The following is a 21,611-nucleotide window of genomic DNA, read 5'->3' on the forward strand; positions in this document are numbered from 1 at the left end:
CCATAAAAAAACTCTCAAGAACCCACACGCTAATCTCTCTAGGTTTGTATCTCTCTCACACAACCCCACGTAGGTGGTGTACGTATACAAGAAGAGAATAGGTGCACCGTGCACGTACTCACGCTTCGTGCCCAGCCACACTCGCGCGGGTACATGGTGGAGCTCATTTCTTTACGAAATGGCAGCCCACGTGCTAATTTGAATGCTTGTAGCAGTTGTTTACCTAGGGAGGTCGTGTACCACGCGTGCACGAAACAAAGTTCAACTTGACGCGTTGCCGCGTTATTTTTAAATAAAGTTATAGCGCTCAATGGCACGTACACAGAATATAAAACGATTTTTATGGAGGAAAAGGTAGTCCTCTCTTCAGAGTATCTCACAGAAGGCTCCGGTGGCCTCTCTCTCTCACCGTTGGTCACTAATCCGGCCGCATCCCGTCATCCGGGGGAAAGGGAGTGCGGTGGCCTCTCTCTCTCTCACCGTTGGTCATTGATCCGGCCGCATCCCGTCCGCCGGGGGAAAGGGAGTGCGGTGGCCTCTCTCTCTCTCTCTCACCGTTGGTCACTGATCCGGCCACATCCCGTCCGCCGGGGGAAAGGGAGGAAGTGCATCGTTTCTCCATTCGATGGCGCCGAGGCAGCACGTCCCGATCTGCGGTACACGCCGTTCTCTCTGACCAAGCTCTGGCACGGCAGGGCCTACGCCACCTGCTCGCAGATTCCGCCTACCGCCGCTCACCTAGTTACATCCCGACGACCTCCAGGTATCCCCTCCGTCCTTGCTCCACTGCCCGTTTTCCCACGTCGCTGCATGTGGATCTTCCATAGTTCTTTGCCCAAAACGTAGCTCGTCCGGTGTACTTTCCATATTGCATTCTCGCCCTCACACCATTTTAGACAAACACAACCGTGTTGTTATCTTCCCTTAGGACAAGGAATATGCTTCTATTTTGTCGTCGCATGTGTCACCAACTATTATTGGCCAGTAATTGTTTCCTTTCTACCTTTTTTTTGCAAACAGGGCTATCTATTTCACGTCATTGCTATTGCGACCTTTTGGTGAACTGCACAAATCACTTTTTTCTTAAGAGTGTTTTGTGCAGTTGTACTAAAATGTCACATGGGCAATGTCTCTACATTTCAGTGCGACTGCACAAAGGGAGATTGGTTTTGCTCTATCCTCCTCATCCAACTCCGAGCCTAATCTTCTCCAACTAGTTAGTCTTAAGAGAGACTGCAAAGGTGACCGACTTCTATTTGTGTGTTTATTGTTTCATCAGCAGTCCTCTATTATCGTAATCACACTTGATATCTTTGGAACAGGGACGCTCAGCTCTATTTTAGTGGAACTGCACAAAATGATCGGAATGTTGCATGCTCCAGACAGCTACTTTTTTCCCCAACATGCCTTGTTGATTTAGACAGAGCTGGGGGGACGTTGCTGCCAATGAAAGCATGGATCAATTTTAATTTAACACGTTCTCACAACTTTGTCTTCAGTTGTGATGTAATTATTAGCTCTGATCTGCTAATAATTGACATGCATTAGCAAGGAAGTTAGTTTTTTATTGTTTCCGAAAGAGCATCGATGGCAAGACACGCGAAACAAAAGCTGAAAGCTCACACCATTGTACAATTTCATGTCGCTAGAAAATTATTTGTATAGTACATCAATTATGTAAACAAATGATGGAAGCTTGATAGCATTGCCAGAAGCCTCTTCATCATCCGGGTCCATGTGCCATGCACAAAATTATACTCCTTTTTACAAATTTAAATGGGCATATTTTAGAGTGTAGATTCACTCATTTTGCTTTGTATGCGTACTCCCTCCGTTCCTAAATATTCTATTCGTCTTAACAGAGATTTCAACAAGTGACTACAAACGGAGCAAAATGAGTGAATCTACACTCTAAATATGTCTATATACATCCGTATGTGCCAGTCCATTTGAAATCTCTAAAGAGACAAATATTTGAGTAGTCACTTGTTGAAATCTCTAGAAATACAAATACTTCAGAGTATATTTAAGAACCTAGGGGGTAGTGCACAACCGCATGGGAGACTCAGCCTGGTCGTTGCGCCGCATTAATAGTGAGTAATGAGCAGTCAAATCATAAGCCCCACCTTTCCCACTGTAAGTTGCTCTGAAGAAGCAACCATCAATACGCTCTTCTTTGAATCCGCTCATACTACTCCATCCGTCACTGTTTATACAACGCGCTTCAAAAAAAAGAAAAAAAATCTGTGGGACCAAGGTGACTAGCGATCGGCCTGAAAAATAGTATTGGTAGTTATAGCACGGCGTCTATTACTAGAGGGAATAATGCGTACACACATGCATGCAGTGCTTCCACCCCGGGTACACACATGCATGCGCTCCCTAGTAGTACAGTACATGGAGAGAAAATTGTGGACTTGATTGCGGTTACCACGCCCTAATTAATTGGCATTAAACCAAACGCGTCTAAAGTCTCTCTGGTAGTGGAAATGCATTGAGAGAAATGCATCATAATGAAGCGCGCCCGGTAAACTGTGACGGAGGGTGGAGTAGTATGAAGGTGCAAAACCAAGTACGCGTACTACTGCGCTTGGCTCTTCGCCCCTTCGTGAAGTCGAATAATGATGGTACTCCGCATGTTGGGTACTATAGTGTATGCCTCTGACAATCTGACACCGAATGGACTGATGCATGTCCACCGAGGGTAGGTTGCATTAGTCAAAAGGCGTAAGCGAGCCTCACCTTGTCCTACAAGCTTCTCCTCGTTCTGTGAGTTGACGGGACACACCAAAACGTAGTGCTAGTCCATACTCCCTCCTTTCCGGTTAATATGGCTTAATCTTTTTTGCGGGTAAATGAGAGAGCTTTATTCATATTTGCGCTTGGCTGTTCGGGAAGTCGAACAATAATAGCACTAGTATAGTACGTACCTTTATGGGCTATAGTAGTAGTACTAGTAAACTTTGCGCTTGGTTGTTCGGGAAGTCGAACAATAATAGCACTAGTAGTATAGTGTATGCTTCTGGCAATCTAACACCGAATTAACTGTTGCACGTCAACCACCTGAGCGAGGTAGAGCTTGCATTAGTCAAAAGTTTCTCCTTGTCCTGCGAGCCACCGCGCGCAAGCTTCTCCCGTCCTGCAACCTTCTCCTCATTCGGCAAGTTGACGGGACACAACAAAGTAATGCTAGTCCATGCTGCCTCCTCTCCGCTTAATATGGCTTAATTTCAAACGAGATAAATACACTGTCTGTCACTGTATATTTGTAAAAATACAGTCAGTGGACTTCATAATACGCTCATTGCGCTCAATATATATATATATATATATATATATATATATATATATATATATATATATATATATATATATATATATATATATTTTCCGGTGTTTATACGGTCACTAGCTCACCCTGACTGAGTATCTGTGTGCATGAACGTGTAGGTTGAGCACTTGAGCGTGACCGTGTGTGTTCTGTCGTGTGCTTGGACATACATGCATTAGGGCGTCGCGCGCGTTTTTTGCGTCCATGTGTACGTGTGACTGTTGCATACATGTAGGGGGAGTACGTGTTGGGGCCACTAAGGAGCAGTCAAATCACACAGTAAGTTAGTCGGAAGAAGCAACTATCATTTCGCTCTTGAATGACATGTACGCAATATAAAATGGTTGATATGGAGAGAAAAAGAAAACCACTATATATACACTAGCAGGAGCCTAAGCTACAAGCCTGCTTGCTTAGGTTGCTCTCTTCACAAGCATAGAATGACGGGCCTGATCCCGCAGCTGGGGGAAGGGAACAATGTTCTGTGTAGACGCGGTCGACATCGGCGAGGGAGAAAACCCACAGTCGGTGCGTCCCAATCGGGGGTCACCGCGGTATGGACCGATGCCGCGTCCCAACCTCCCTTCTAGCTATAGCCCGACGTCCCAGGAAGTCCATCTTCCTTTTGGAGCCGGCTTGCTCCACTGCCGTAGCTCCATCTCCATGTCGATCTTTCTCTACTTCTACCGGCTTCCATTTGTGATGAGTTTATGTCTCATGAACTAGTGCCAGTACTATTATTCTAATCACACATCTTCAATATCTTTGCCATCAGGGATGCTCAGGTCGATTTTAGTGGAACTGCACAAAAGCATCGTATGATCCGAGGGTGCCAGCCGTCTTTCCTTCCCGACATGGAAAGTGCTATGGAACAAGAGGTACCGGAAGGTGGAGAACCAAAGAGTGCCGCTTCTATTGTTGCTGACATTCTCATTAAAGAATCTCCCTCTAGCACATTCCTTCGACAGGTTCTACCTGGTCAGGAAATTAAATCATGTTTAGGGTTTAGGGTTTAAGTCGTAGTGACCCCGTCAGTAGTTTTTCTATCGTACACGCTCTCACAACTTTTTTATTTAGTTGTGAAGTAAATATTGGCTATGATATGTGAATCATTGAGATGCATCAGCACGCATGTTAGTTTTCCTTTGTATTTGATGGAATGTTGTAACAGGTCAACCTTGGAATAGGAATGAAAATGGAGTGGAAAAGTTTCCGTTTTTTCGGAGAAAAAATGGAATTGGAGAGAAACCAACGTTTCGTTTCGTTGGATCGCGCCATCGAGAAAAACCAACACGCAAATCACGTCTGTCGTGTTCGTGTCTCACCCTCCTCCATGGCTCGACCCCACACGGTCGCTCGGCATACCACTCAATGCAAACCGAGTAGTATACCATAACTTTCCCGCCTGCTTGTTGATGGATCGCGCCATGGAGTACTAGCACTACTGGAAGAGATTGACGAGTTGGGGGAGGACAGCTAGCTGTAGCACGGACTCCCAAGAACTTACTACTGGAAGAGATCGCGCATGTTGTAGCCGGCTATTGCGACCTTTGAACGCGGAGCAGCCGCGTGCACCCGAAAGCGGCGCGGGCGATGCTCTCTCGGCCGGCGCGCCGCAATCAATGTTGGCGCCAGTAAGAGGTCGCGTCCGGTCTAGCCGGGCATGAATGCGGCACTGACCGTTTTGGGCGGGAAGCACGCGCGGGTGATGAAGAGGGTTCGAGTTGGCCAGGACCGGCCGTGGCAGCGGTCTGGACGTGCGCAAACAAGAGATGTTGTACGTTAATATTGCTGCGTATATAATTAACAACATAAGTAATGTGCCAATTGGACAAATATGATTGGAGATGGAGATGGAAATGGGATTTTACGTAAACACGGATATGCATGTCTATGTCTATGTGTGTGTGCGCGACGACTCTCGCGACCTGGAAGCGGGGGCGTGTTTTTGATCGAGTTTTCTTTCTTGGTACATTAGAAAATCAGTTTGTCTAATTCACAGCTAGATGTTATTTAAGCATATCACATCTAAGCTCCCACAAGTATATAATGTAGCAACAAGAAACAAAAAAAACCTAGGAAAAGACCACAAACAGAGTGGACATCAACTTATATGTGACATAACTATGTCACATCTAGATGTGTCCTTGACAGACCCTTAAAAATTGTCCGCTAGTTTTTGTTTCTTTTTTCTGGGAACACGCGTATTCTATTTAAAATCACTGCTATGGAGAGATTTTTTTACTCCATTATAGCCTCTTGTTTGATAGAGTTTCTCGCGTCTCGCTCTCTCACCCTTTCCATATCAAAACAAGATGACAGTGTCCACTCTATCTCTCTCCTCACCGGTGGTCACAGATCCGGCCGAATCCCGTCCGCTGCGGGAGGTGAGGAGGTGCAGCGTTGACGTTGTCGCTGTCGGCGACGGAGGAAGCCGATGCGCACCGTCCTCTCGGAGCCGGCGCTGGCGCGGACGAATATCCTCCGTGCCCTTGTTCGCTGCCGTCGTGTGGGCAGATCCCGCCCGCCCACCTAAACGACATCTCGCCCACCTGAGGTATAACTTCTTGTACTGGTCCAGCTCCCCAGGTCGCTGCGTGCGGGTTTTCTTCTATGCGACTACTCCCCAGCTCCCCATGCATAGTAGCTAGGGTTCGTCGGCTGGTCCAACATCACCTACTAGTACTATTATAGAGGAAATGCCACTCAAAAAGTTGTCCTGATTTATGCCTCGGTGAAGGTATACATGTTGTTTTGACAAAAAGTACATGGTGGTTGTGCGGTCATTGTCCATATGGTCATAGTACTATCACTGGTTAAATGAAGAAATGCTTTTTTTCTCGGGTATCCTAGTTTAGTTCCCATCAAGATAATTATGATGCTTCTGTTTGTCGGTGTACTTTTCATTAGTTCTTATTGACAATTGAGATGTCATTGCTAACCCTTTTTTATATTTTTGGAAACAGTGATGCGTGTCTCCATACCCGGGCATGTCTTCCTCAATTTTAGCGGAACTGCACAAAATTGGATGACCATTGTTGTTCCGCCTCACTGTCCTCTGCCACATGGTTCTTCCTTCCTCGAGCTTGACTACTGAGAAGAAACAGACCACAGTGAGGATTTGTTGAACTTCTTAGGTGCCTCACCCAAACTTGATGCCAAATGGATGATGCATCACCATGATGACCTATCGATGCTCATGGTTGCGCCTCATGGTTGCGTCGGCTGGTGAAGCTGATCGATTTTCGACGAAAAACAAGCTATCTTCCACCAGTGCTCTTTGCTTGTTACGCATAAAGACGATATCCTTCGTCAGTTCACCTTGGTTGCGTTGGAGACGCAGTCGTCTTTCACATTGGTGCAATTTTCGCTAGGGTTTTACGACAGGTGGGCCCAAAATGTGGCTGGCTCACCTGTCATACAGCCAAAAGCAGGTGCAGTGAAGGCACCGGAGCTCAGTCCGTACTACAGTAGTATATATATAAGCGGGAGCCTCAGCGCTTGTTCGCTAGGGTTTGCACTCTCCACACGCTCGCCGCACTACATATATGTTACACGCTGGAGGCTCAGCGTTCATTTGCTAGGGTTTGCTATATTCACAGTCTCTCACCCTCTCTTCACCAGATCTAAACAAGATTGCGTTGGCCTCTTGTCTCTCTCCCCCCTCACAGCTAGTGAAGGAGGCGTCTGTATCCCATCGCACCGGGAAGCGGAGGAGGAGCAGCGTTCACTCTATCGCCTTCGGCGAGGGAGACAATCCACTACCGGCTGCGCTGTTCTCTTTCACCCAGCGCCTGTGCGGGAGGGCCACCGACCCCTTCTTCCTCACTGCCGTACGTAGTGCGGGCAGATCCGGCCTCCCGCCGCATGCCTAGCCACATCTCGACGACCCTAAGGTATAAGTTTCTTTGAAATCGTCGTTGCTCTAGCTGCATGTGGATAATTTTCGATCTGTAGTCGAATCTAGGTCTTGCTTCAAAGAGGAAAGAAGGGTGCGGTGGGCTGGAGCAAGAATCTAGGACGTGGTTCAATGAGGAAAGGAGGGGCGGAAAGTAGTATAGACTGGCTATCCAACCGCTTTGTAGGTCAAAAAGGGAAAAGGGGGGGTAACCCAGTACACACATCTGTAAGGAACCGATCTCTTTGTTGAAAAGGGAAAAAACTGGGGGTCGGGTAGTTTGTGCACGACTAGATTTGCTGCCCTCACATAGGAAGAAGGTTCAAAGAGAACAAATATGGGACCAGCGCATATATGCTGCTTGGCTACATACTCTGCATCACCCATTTATACGTGTGGACACACATGGTGGTGGCATGTCCCATGCAGCTATTTTGTTGTTGTTGTTAATCTCAGAATTAACTGCTGATCCGTTTTAAAAGAATTTCTCTATTAATATGAATCAATGCAACCGTTTTAGAAATGCTATTGTCCTATACTTTGTTTTCCATCAAGGTAAGGTAGATGCTTCTTTTTGTGGCCGCATGTTTCCTCCTCCTTTATTGGCCAGTAATTGTTTTCTTTTTTGCCTCTTAAAACAGGGATATCTATTCAACTTGTTGCTATAGAAAACTTAAATGTCACACCGGCAACTTTGCTTGATTTCAGTGCAACTGCACAAAACTTGATTGGATTTCCTATTCGTGTTGGTAGATTCGTATTTTATGTTGGTCGTCTCATGAAAGGTCAGTACAGGCCTTCATCCACATGATTGTGCAGTGTGCTTTGAGATGCTGTGCTACTTGTATTGGTACTATTTTAAATAAATGATGAATTGAAGCTATTGTATTGCTGTCTTTTCCCATTAAGTAGTGAACAAAAATGGGACCAACCAGATATGATGCTTGTTGCTTTGTTACAACAAATTCAGCATCACCCCCTTTATAAGCCACTAATTGATGCCACTCTCAGAATTAACTACTGAATCTTATTTTAAAACTGCAACACTTGTTAGGGATTGGCGGGATTACCATTTTTGTGGCCGCATGTTTCATCCTCCTTTATTAGCCAATAATTGATTCCTTTTTTGCCTCTGTTTATATAAGGATATCTATTCAACTTGTTGCTATTGTGACATTTTGCTTCGCTACGCGAAACACTTTGCTTGATTTCAGTGCAACTGCACAAAACGAGATTGGATTTCCTATTCGTGTTGGCAGATTCGTACGTGATCTTGTGTGCGTCATGACAGGTTGGTACTTGCCTTCATCCACATGATCGTGCAGTGTGTTTTGAGATGTTGTGCTACTTGTATTGGTACTGTTTTAAATAAATGATGAATTGAAGCTATTGTATTGCTGTCTTTTCCCATTAAGTAGTGAACAAAAATGGGACCAACCCAGACATGATGCTTGTTGCTTTGTTACAACAAATTCAGCATCACCCCCTTTATAAGCTTTGCCGTTCTTTATACATGTTGAAACAAGGCATTCTTCAGATAATGTCTCAGTCAATATGAATGAATCACACTGATGGAGAATTGCTACTCTCCTGCTTTGTTTCCCATTAAGATAAAGTAGATCAGTAGATGCTTTTCTTCTGGGAGTACAAGTCATCAACCGTTATTTCTTAGTAATTGTTTCCCTTATACCTATTGTTGCTTACAGGGATATCAAAATTAAAGCTCGGTTTTATTCCGACTTCGATTTTAGTTGAACTGCACAAAAGAAGCCAATGTGCAAGGCAAACTGCTGCATTACTGGGTCTAGTTGGTCGTTCCACTTTGCAGAAAGAAGCAGTCACTGTTTGCGCTACATTACAGAAGGAATGACCGAGAAGCTTTACAGAGTATTATTAGACACCGATGACATGACTAGTCTGCAGAGACCATTGGCAATTTAACAACACGTGGAGTGCCCTGGGCAAAAAGTGCCCAAACAAGTACAAAATCTACGACAGGACTCCACGATCATAGGCATTACATATTTTGAATGGGAAAAGCTTGTCAAAGTTTAATCATTGATGTTAGCAAGAAGACGTTAGTTTAATATATTGGAATTGGAAAACCTTGTCAAAATTTGCTCATGGATGTTAGCCAGAAGACATGCATTTGATATTTTTGAGTGGGACGCCCTTGCTGTGAGCAGCGTCGAGTGTCTTTTGCTATTCATGTGTTCAGTTTAGAAGTAAATAGTTACTCTGCTGAGATATTCCTGTGTTAAGAGTTTGTTCTGAATATTGTCTATGTAATGCCAGGCCTTGTGTTTGATTGAAAAGTTGAGCTTGGAATGTTGTGGCATGCGGCATCACGAGCTGTTCACCGTGCCTCCTGAGAATAATGCTTCGTATTGTTTTGCATGTCGATCTAATGCCAGTGATTTGCTTGTTAAGAAGATCATCCTCTTCTGTTGTTTCCGTGCTTAAGAAGTTCATCGTCTGATGTTTCATTCATAGCCTATACGACAACTCGGGTAGGTTAGACGTGAAACCATATGATCTGCCGACCAACTCATGATATTAGGCCGTGATTGGATCGTCGTTTTCCAACCAAAACCGCTTGTAAAACCGACACTTGTAAATTAAAGCAGATGGTCTCGGGCGAAGGCGCTTGGTTGGTCGATTTCGACTAGTAAAATATAGAAAGTACTTGACACACGATAAAAATGCTGAACGACACTCGGACGATTGCTAATCCAGCCGTTAGCTGCTATTTTAGCCTTACCCATGGATGGCATGATACGCACGTCGTGCATGTATCGTCTGGTAATGTCGTCCATATAGCAGTGCTCGTAAAATATACACTGGTCTCTCAAATTACACGCGTAACCCGCCGGTTTTACTTACAGACCTCGGGCCCTCAGTTTCATTACGCCTGTATTTGGCGTGTTGTTTTCGATGACGAGTAAATTACACTTGTATGTTAATACAGGTTTGAAATAAACCAGAGCTCCCAAGCGCGGCCTTACCGTTTCATGTCGTCTCAGTTTCTCAAAGGTGCTCATAGGTGTCCGATGATCCTGGCTTCTTGAATGAGTAGCGAGCGTTGTATCAGACCATCGGTAGGGCCCGCAAGGCCCTCTCCGTTGTCCTTCGAGTTGTTGCGCTCGCCGTGGCGCCGAGCATTGTTAACATCGTCAACGAACATGAGGATGCAGGAGATGACTTTATTTTGACTGGATGACACTAGGGACACACTGGGGCCATAGCCGTACGTACGCAAGTGCCTCCTTATTATGTACAACTATATTTTTTTGCTTTCTCCTGGTTTCCTGACATCACGGTCCCACACCATTGTCAACCTATGTAGTCAATATAAACGAGAGAATTGCACAAGGTGCAGCCGACAGCTGGGACCAAGCAGCTCGAGCAGTATTTGTGTTTTTGAGGCGTGATCACTGCAGGGTTTTTCTTGGCGATGATTTTGTTGTTGTTCAGAGGAGAGCAGGGTATTAACTGGGCGGGCTGTGGCCCGTCTAGCTCAGGCGAGATATCCAGCCCAGATACTAATTTTTTCAAGATGAAAATGGCTAGCCCAGCTATACGTCTTTTTGAGGAATACCCACGCAAGGTCAACTTGTTATTCTCCGCCCTGCTAGGGTGCAAATCTTTCCTAGGAGGGATGCATTATGCTTAATAGGAAAATGGGCTTCAAAAATAATAAATGAGATGTAATTATAAAAACTGGACAGTAACTATAAAAAATTGCACCAAACATGAAATTAGTTTATAAAATATTATTTATGGATTTTGAAAATCTTAAATTTTCATTGTTGCGTGCGCAATGTTTCGTTGGATTTTTACGTAATACAAATTTATATTTAATCTGACTAGAAATTTCGGGATAAAAATATTTCGGAGCCCATCAAAATGTGGGAAATTTTATTGAATTCTTTCTTCAACGGTTGGTTGAAATTATTAATTATTGTCCTAGCTAGAAAATGGGCTGTACTTTTAACAAACTGTAAATGGGCTGTTGTAAATTCCATTAGAATTCCAAAATGGGTTGTACATTCTTACAAAACGCAAATGGGCTATAAGTTCTCTGCCACACACTTGTGGGCCTAATAAGTGACGCGTCCCCTAAAAAAAGTTGACGCGTATGCAAGGCTTTGCCAACTTATTATAGTCAACACATGGTTCTAGCAGCAGTAGCCGTTGGATGTATATCCAGCAGATGTCGTGCTTCTTCTTCAATCTCGGATATTCTTAGCTTCGGCCGCCCAAAAAATGATTCCTCCCCCTGACATCTGGGGCGCACCGTTTCGGAGGCTGACCTGTGGGCCTACTAAGTTGGAGCGTACCAAGGGCTTTGTCAACTTAGTCAATAATAAATGTTTCTAGCTTCAGTGACCGTACGATGTCCATTCAACGGCCGTAGTATGCTTCTTCAACCTCTGGTCTTCTTGGTCCAGCCGCCCAAAGCAGCACCGGTCGTGCCGCCTGCTCCTGCCTCCCGTGGCCGGCTATGCTGCTGCGGAGGCCTCACCGCCCCCATACTACCGCTGGCCAGGCCATCCCTCTACTCACCCACACCCCATGTTATTCTGCAGCGATGGCAGCCTCACACCACAGCCGAACCAGTGAACCCTCGTACTCCTCTCCGCGCGGGCTTCCGCTGCTGCGTCTTCCCCGGCTTCACGTCGTCCCCTTCCTAGGCCTCGCCGTCGTCCATACCACCGCCCTGGTGCTCTCGGCGCGGCGTGGTCAACGTGGTCAACGACTGACTTCCATCGGAAGAGTACTGTACGTGGAGAGGCTGACAGCTGGGTCCAGGCGCCCGCAAGGAAGTGCCTTCTTATTACGCGCAAAATAATTATTCCTCCACCTTACAGTAGGGACCCACCGGATGGGCCACCTTATTTCGCAAAAAAACGTTTCCCCCCTGACTGCTCGAACCCACCGGACGGGCGAGCGTATTTTGCGAAAAAATGTTCCCCCCGCTGTCAGCTCGGACCCACCGGAAGTGCCTCCTTATTACGCACAAAAAAATGCATACTCCCCCTGCTAGCTGGGACCCACCATGGTGGGAGGCTGACTTGTGGGCCTAGTAAGTTGACTGGGACGGGGGCCTTTGTCAACTTTAGTCAATATGAACGATTCTAGCTCCAGTGACCATACAATGTCCATCCAACGGCCGTAGTGCTTCTTCAACCTCTGGTCTTCTTGCTCCAGCTGCCCAAAGCAGCGCAGGTCGTGCCACATGCTCCTGCCTCCCGTGGCCGGCTGTGCCGCCGCGGAGGCCTCACCGCCTCCTACTATTCCCACCGCTGGCCAGGCCCTGCGGCGACGGCAGCCTCACACCGCAGCCGAACCAGTGAACCCTCGTACTCCTCTCCGCGCGGGCTTCCACTGCCGCGTCTTCCCCGGCTCGCCGTCGTCCCCTTGCTAGGCCTCGCTGTCGTCCACCGCCCTGGTGCTCTCGGCGCGGCGTGGTCAACATGGTCAAGGAACGACTTCCATCGGACATGGACCGTACATGGAGAGGCTGACAGCTGGGTCCACGGCCGCAGCAAGGAAGTGCCTCCTTATTATGTGCAAAATAATTATTGCTCCACCTGATAGAGGGGACCCACCGGACGAGCCACCGTATTTCACGAAAAAAATGTTTCCCCCCTGTCTGCTGGGACCCACCAGCTACACCTTCGCACTCAAGGAACTGCGTCCAGGCAAAAAAACAAAACGATTCACCCCTCTGACTGCTGGGACCCACCAACTACTTCTTCGCCCACAAGGAAGTCCCTGATAGTCGGGACCCACCTGGTCGAAGCGTACGTAGCGTTGTCATTCTGGTCGCGAACATGTACGTACATATATACTAGTCGATGTAGAGGCGCGCACGTAGCATGTACACGTACATACAGCGGTCAGGGTGCAAGAAAGAAAATACGGCCACGTATGTGTACATACGGGCAAGGTCTTGAACGCCTACTCGCACATACGTACGGCAAGGGCACGTGTACATGGCTAGGTCGGAACGGAGAAACCGCGTCATCCTCGTGTTCATGGGGAGGCAACGGAATGCATCGTGTTCATGGGGAGGCAACAGAATGTGTCGTGTTCATCGGGAGGGCTTGGACGGAACAGGCGATGGAAACGAGGCCTGGCGTACCACGGAACAGAGGAAACAGCCTTGTGTTCGACCGGCCACATTCGAAACGGGATCCTGTTCATCGGGAGGGGTGTGGCGTACCGCAAAACGGAGGAAACAGACCTCCTACGATCGAAACGGGGGTCCTGTTGATCGGGAGGGGTGTGGCGTACCGCAAAACGGAGGAAACGGACCTCCTACGGTTGAAACGGGGGTCCTGTTGATCGGGAGGGGTGTGCCGTACCGCAAAACGAAGGAAACAGACTTGTGTTGGAGCGCTACGGTCAAAACAGGGGTCCTGTTCATCAGGAGGGGTGTGGCGTACCACAAAACGGGACTCCACGGGATACTGTTCATCTCCATCGTCGACCTCCTCCAGCCTCCACGGGCTCCTGTTCATCCAGCCTCCACCGCGCGCTACTCCACCGGCTACTGTTCAACCACCCCTCCACCGTCTACTGTTCATCTAGCCCTCCACACCACGGGGTCCTGTTCAACCACCCCTCCACGGGCACCCCTCCATCGTCTACTGTTCATCCAGCCATCCACACCACGGGGTCCTATTCAACCACCCCTCCACTGTCTATTGTTCATCTAGCCCTCCACACCACGGGGTCCTGTTCATCCACCCCTCCACGGGCACCCCTCCACCGTCTACTGTTCATCCAGCCCTCCACCACACCATGGGGTCCTGTTCATCCAGAGGCAACGCCACCGCTCACTGTTCATCCAAACCTCCCCCACAACGCTCACTGTTCATCCCATCGATCGGCTTCAGTTAGTAGCAGTAGCAAAGGAATCGCTCGATCGGGTTCAGTTAACAGCCATCGATCGATTGCTCGGGTTCAGTAATGCGTACCCTGCAGTGCAATCGCTCGGGTTCAGTTAGAGCCCAACGCCTCGCTCGGGTTCAGTTAGAGCCAACGCCTCGCACACATGCGCGTACGTGTACGAGAGAAATGCGCATCGCTCGGCCCCCGACCTCCCACCATAACCGGGAACTCCCCGAAATTTTCCTCGCCCTCGCTTCTACCTCGGTTTTTTCCGTCATGGACGGCCCAAAGAATGTCATGCAGCTGCGTCTCCGGCCCGCCCAAGACAAAAAGCCCATTTTCTGTCATGATTTTTTGTCATAGAAGTAGGAGCCCACCACATCTATGATGATACCGGGTTTTGTCACAATTATCGTCATAGAAGTGTCATATGTATGACAGAAATTTTTTCTGTTCGGCCCAAAATGTCACGGATGTGTCTTTTTTTTGTAGTGCATGCAGCGACGTAGCGAGCTGGGGAAGTAGAGCTAAGGCGGTTTCGAACGAAGATATACCTGAAGGTCGTCGGGATGTGGATAGGTGGGCGGCGGGAGGCCGGATCCGCCCACATGCAATGACGAAGGGATCGGAGGACCTCCCGCGCCGGCGCTCGGCTAGAGATAACGGTGCGGTGGGCAGTGGGTCTCCTCCCTCGATGTCGACGATGGCCTAAATGATGCCCCTCCTCCCCTTCATCGGCGGAGGGGGATACATCCGAATCTGTAGCCAGCGGTGAGGATAGAAAGCCAGTGTTTTTTGAAGGCAGAAAGACAATGTTACTACCCCTATCTTGTTTAAGTCTGGAGAGGATGAGAGTGTGTGAATAGAGCAACCCTAGCAAGCAAGTGCGGAGGCTCCGGCCTATATATACGTAGTGAGCAACCCCTATCTTCGTCAACTCGTACAAGACCAAGAAATTTGATCACTACAACGCACTGTCCCACACGGACTGAGCTCCGGTGCCTTACCTGCACCTGCCTTTGGCTGCATGACAGGAGGCCCAACCACCTGTTGGGCCCACCTGTCATAGACGCAAAGGCAGGAGCAGTAAGTTGAAGCTTTCACTATCCCTTCCGCACGAGGTGGACGGACCTGCAACAGTGGATTCAATACTGTAGAAGTAGGAGTAACATCATTATTGTTCGTCTTCTCGAAGAGGCGAAGAGCCAAGCGCAACCCGAACGTGGCAGTTGCGAACGCTCGCGTGGTGCGATTCCTTGGAATCCTAGCCAGGCTCTTGCATGAGACAAAATTGCTATTGTTTAACAATTAAACTCCATTATCCATTGGTTGATACTCATTCTTCATAGGTCCACGCGCTTAGCACCGTTTCCTCCTGGGGTCACCAATGTTTATTTGCTAATTAATAGCGTTGCATGCAATGAACTAGCCATTGCAAGTCATTAAAAGCATGCACACCTCTCATCTCTTATTGGTTGATATGTCAAGAAACAAGAAACAAGGTAGAAGTTAATGCACCGCGCCTAAGTGTTTTGGGACTATTTGGTTTTTGTAAGATGACTTACACACCTAGACGGAGGGAGTAGTATAGCCCTATAAACCAGAAAGGAGTATTTGCCTTTCTAGAGATTTCAACAAGTGACTAGACTACACCGTGTGCAGTACTCCCTCCCTTCCGGTTTATAGGGCTCAAATCTCAAATCTCATGAACCAAGGTATTTTGCGGCTGGAGGAATGTATCTCGTACTTTACAAAACTACCCTAATTAAACTCATGCATTAATTACGTAGTTCTCTCGTTTTCCTCTCCGCCTTGGTCGCGGTGCACAATATTGAGCACTCCTATATGACTAGCCGCTCTATCTACATGCGGGACATTTCAAAGCATCTGGGCCCGCGTGCCATCCACCAAATCACAGCGAGGTGCTACAGTCGAGACTCACCTGTAACCCCAGTGTGGCCGTCATGACTCGTCATATCACAAAACCTACACCTTTACTAGCAGTTGTAAGGTGGCCTCCAAGTTGGACTGGACGAAGCAACCATCATTTCACTGGAACGCTCGTTCAAGCCCTTTCTTCCCTTTCTTGAAGAAAACCTCACTCCAGGCTACTCACTTCTACCATTTTTCTTCTGTACCGACGAAGGAAAGGTGGGCGAATCAGTTATGCTGCTATATTTTCATTCCAAGAATCTTCCTTTTATGAAGCACTGACCGATTCTCACATCCTATTCTTTTCCCGTTTTCATTGTGATTGTGGTTTCCTTTCGATTGCTTTTTGTTTGTCAGTTCATTGATGGATCCTGGAGCACTAGGCAAAGAGTTGCCGGCGGACAACCCACTGGAGACAGCGATCTCCAGGAAGCGAGCACCAACCAATGAGTTGAACATGTTGGCGGGACAACCCATGGAGACGAAGAACTCCAAGAAACAAGCATTGGCCAAAGAGTTGAGGACGTTGGCGGACGAACTCCTCAAAGGAAGTTGGAAGAACAGCAAGGGCCCCACCGTGCCTACCCCAGGAACTCTGATTGCCACCTATGTGAGGCTCAAGACCGAGTTTGAGGAGATAGTCGCCGTTGAGAAGCAGTATTCCCCTGGCAAGGTGATGGCCCCCATCGAGGACGAGGAGATGGCCCCCGGAGGGTTGACATCCCCCGGTGAGCTGCACAAGGTAAAAAATAAGGGCTTATTACCATAGTTGTGGTTTTTGATTATTTGCAATGTGCTTGCTGATATGTTAGGGTTGTGCAGGTGCCGGTGGACGTCCTTGATGATTCCGATGTTGTGGCCCATCCTGTTGGCATCGCCCCGGAGATCGATTCCGATGCCGCTGTCCATCCTGTGGACATCGCCCCAGAGATCGATTCTGATGTCGCGGTCAGTCCCGCGGACATCGCCCCAGAAATCGATTCCCATGCCGCTGTCCGTGCTGTGGTCATTGCCTGAGAGATCGATGACAAGAAATAGTTGGTCGCACTAATCCTTCAGGGTAGTTTGCATTGCCCTATGTTCAATTTCCAGAATGATGCGTGTTATCAAACCATCTTAGGGCTAGTGCACTGTCTTGTGTGGGCGGATCTTGCTACTTTTGTTTGATAGTGAATCATGCGATGAATCATGCGAACCCTCTCCGAGTTATGGAAACAGATGTATCCTCACCAACTTTTGATGTAATATATGTCATGATTAGATGTAAGTTTGAACTGTTTATCATATCAGCAGGGCTTGTTTGATGATTCTTGGTGTTAGTAGGTACTTGCAAAACACTCACCGAAGAGAAACGTTGGGGCTGATGAGCTCGTGGTAGGCTTATACTTATCCCTCGTCGATCAACCAATAGCCCTAGCTCCTAAAATTGTAGGCTTAGCGATCGATGACCTAGGCGGGCTAGTTTGGCCTAGTGGGTTTCAGTGATATGACGTGCAACACAAAATCATAGCAGTGCAGAGACGTACTCCCTCCGTTCCAAAATAGATGACCTAGGCGGGCTAGTTTGGCCTAGTGGGTTTCAGTGATATGACGTAGTACAGTGCCGTCCAGTCTTCGCATGGGGTAGCAGTATTGCGGGTACAGTAAGTTTTCTTGAAGAAGCGGAATTCTACAAAGTCATGATGGTTCCTTCGTCCGAACAACTTATAGTGGGAAAGGTTGGGCTTGCGATATGACTGGGGTAGACCAGGATAATTTTGTGCATGGCAGGTGGACTAGGATGGTCGACGTCCCACATGTCGGCGAATGAAAGTATTCTTTCCGATATAGAGGACGAGCAATGAGTATTCATTGTTTATTTTTGATGAAAGCTATTGTCTCCACTGTTACGACAGAGGAGTGTGAAACACGGCAGCCCAGTGAACTTGGCATGTGCACCACTCCCTCCTTCCTCATGTAATGCCCAGGTTACAGCTTTTTCTCACTTTCTCTCTATCTATTTCCTCTCAAATGTTTTTACCTTCCTTTTTTTAAGACACAATTGTTTTTATGCCTTTTTTAGAATTATTTTTTATAGCTAGGAGCACGTGTAGAGACGGGCTCTTGCAGAGCCCACTCCTTGACTTTGTCAATGCCTCTCTCTCCTCCACATAAGGAGTATACTTGCTATGCATGCATGCGGCGGGCAGCTGGCGTCTTGAGGGGCCAGGGCGGTGAGAGCGGGCTCCGGAAGCGGTCCGGACTATAGCATTATTTTGGTTTTTACAGTATTTCTTTCTCCATTGACAGGTAGGCCCGCGTAGATAGATAAAGAACACGAGCTAATGAGGCGCATGCGGACTGTTTGACTGGTCAACCAGACAAATACGGAGCTATACGCTGAGCCAGTGACCGTATAATCACCATATCTCGTATACAATGATCAAAGTGAGCTATCAAGACAAGTTCGATGACCGCCAATGCATTTTACTCGGTAATAAATGACCAGGATTGAAGGGGAATCCAAATTTGCTTCGTCTTCTGTCCTTGAGCTCTTGACAAACCAATGCACTATACGGTTGTCCGACCACTCCACCCCAGAGCTCTCACCAAGCGTCGTTCATGCCACCGCGCCGCATACTAACCGGTAAGGCAGTGATGGCATCCCGCCGTGCCGAGTTCCTCGCCGCCCACGACAGCACACAAAATGGTAGGGAAGCGATGGCATCCCACCGTGCCGAGTTCATCGTCGCTCGCGACCTCACAACTACATGGGAGGAATATGAAGATGCCAAGGCCGAATGGGCGGTAGAGCAAGAGGCGGCCAAAGCAACACAGAGGGAGCGGAAAAGTTAGAAAGCACTCAAGAAAAGAGAGGCCCGCCGCCGCAAGAAAGAAAAGGACGCACGCGCTGTTGCGGAGAGGTCGCCGGAGATCCAAGCACGGTGGGGTGTCGCCGACAAAGCCGGGAAGGAGAACGACGGTGTCTGGCCAGCATGTGAGATGTAGTAGTAGTAGTAGTAGTTAGTCGTGTGTGTGTGTGTGTCTGAGTACGAGCATGTACCAGTACTACTAGTTACTACTATAGTTTTTAGAGCAAATTACCAGTACATTAGCCTAGACTAAATGGAAAAATTCCTATCCTAAGCATCAAATGGCATCTCTTTCTCTATAGGAATTGAGATGCATGTCATCTCACTTCCTATGATTTTCATATTCCTATCCTATGAATGAAAGGAGGCCTCTGTTGGAGTAACTACTTTAGCTAGCAGTACTGCTGGTATAGTAGTTTTCTTCAAGAAGCGGAATTCAACGAAGTCATGATGGTTCCTTCGTCCAAGCAACTTCAAAGTGGGAAGTGGACCTGTGATTTGACGGCTCATTAGTCATTGTTACTGCGGCGCGATGACCTGGGTGACTCCCTTGGAGTTCAACGTGCATGGCAAGTGGACCAGGATGGTCGACGTCCCACATGTTGGCGAACGGAAGTATTCTTTCCGATATCGAGGAGCAAGGAAACCGCGTGGTATAGTATTGCTGCTGATTGGTTCGCAAAAAAATAGTATCACTGCCGATTTATAATTTTTTTTATTTCTAATGAATGCTAGCGTTTCAACTCTTACGATGAAGGGTGCCAAACACGTCACGTGCTGGATGTCCCACATGTCAGCGAAAGGAGTGGGACATGAACAGCGTGGTAGAGCCCAGCGTAAAAATATAACATGGTAGAGCGTCTCCACTCCTTCCACTTCTGGGTCGGAGACCACACGTAGTAGTACTTAGTGGTATGAACGATACAAAGTGCGACCTGGAGACAAAGACACGTCTAGTTGGAAGGTCTCAGGGCATACACGTAAACAAATATAAAAGTTAATATGTGCCTCCAACTAATATAGTAGTAGTAGAGTACTTAGGCACGTACTCCATAACATCACCGTGCATTGCACGTACAACATTTAGTGGTAGTACGTAGTAAGAGACAAATGCCGCCCAAGAGTTCCCTTCTCGACCTACTTTTGGGTGTTTGGTAGAGTGTATGGAGGGTGCATGAGTCCACACTAGTTTAGCACAAATACACTAGAACTATGCATGAAGAGAGCATGCATGAAGAGGGGTGTTGAGTTGAGCATGCATGAAGAGGGAACAACTATGCTGAGACGAGAACGCAACCAAACACACCCTATATGCCACGCATGTTCATACCATTTGTGCCTTTCTACTTCACTTACTGCGCTACATTACTCAGGTTCGTACATCCACTCTTGGGTACATGTTCGTCTCGTAGTTCCAGTCCCACGTGTTCTTCATATAGATGGAACGATCCTTGCATAACACGTGCACCTTGATGCTAGATGTCTCTTGTGTTGGCAAAAGGATGGACAAAGCTCACGTAAAAAAATAGAGTGGAAGAACATAGATTCCGGACGACCGAGAAGGAGCAAGGAACCTCGTGGTGGAGCGTCTGCACTCATAATATTTAATATTATTCAGCGATATAAAATTAACCAATCATCTCCACAGTGGACTGGAAGAGTACGAAACACGGCAGCCCAGTGTGGTATCATACTAGTACACGGCTAACCCACGCTATCACCATATTTCTTGGCTTCCGTGCGACACCCATCTCTAGTAATCCAGCAGCCTGTATCGCTTCTCACTCCTCATCTCTATCAAAGTGCGGCGGGCTGGCGTTTCTGCTGTCTATTGAGGTCGGTTAACTATCACATGTTAGCGACATGCCAAGAGCATTCTAAAAAAATTCCTTTCACGTTCCGTTTTCAAAAAAAAAAATCCTTTCACGTACGAATTTGCCTGTATGCTTTGAGCAACTTGCATGTCCTATACTGCTCCTGTTTGATACTCTAACTTAGCTAGAGGTTAGACTAACTCATGACTAACCCTGAACTAACTGTAGCCAAAGAGGTGTTTGGGTGACAGGGTTAGATTGACAATAAATGCACTTCATGGAGAGAGAAAAGTGATTTTCCAGTGGTCCCAATGAGAACTATCTCCAGTTAGCACCTCTTGGGTGGGATAGTTTTTTTTGGTGGGTTCGGTGCAACTTGCTCCAATTTAAACCCTCATGCTTGGATAGTTTAGGGCTATTTGAGCCCCAACTAGCTCAAACTAACTCTAAACCATGGATCCAAACAGGGCCTATGGCCAGTCTCGACGCAGAGCAGTCGCGTGCACCGGGAAGCGGCGCTCTCTCGGCCGTCGTGCCACTTCAAAGCCGGCGCCAGTGAGAGGTCGCCTCCGCTCTGGCCGGGCATTAATGCAGCACTGACGCTCCAGGGCGACGCTGGCCGTTTCATGCGGGAAGCGCGCGCTGGCAAGGGAGTGTAGGTTTTGAACCGTTTCAGGTGTAGTACTGGTAGTTTGCAAAACTACTCAATTATGGCACTCAGTTTCCTAAGAAATTGTGGTAAAAAATGTTACTCCACAGCCCGCTTCCCTTCTCCTTCCTCTTCCACCGCCTGCGCACGTCCGCGGGAAGCGACCGGTCAACCCTTATATAGGAGTGCTAGCACAAAAAGATGCATGCATGACCACTAAAATTTCCATATTAAA

The sequence above is a fragment of the Triticum dicoccoides genome, chromosome 4A (assembly GCF_002162155.2).
Source record: "Triticum dicoccoides isolate Atlit2015 ecotype Zavitan chromosome 4A, WEW_v2.0, whole genome shotgun sequence".
Classification (NCBI taxonomy): Eukaryota; Viridiplantae; Streptophyta; class Magnoliopsida; order Poales; family Poaceae; genus Triticum; species Triticum dicoccoides.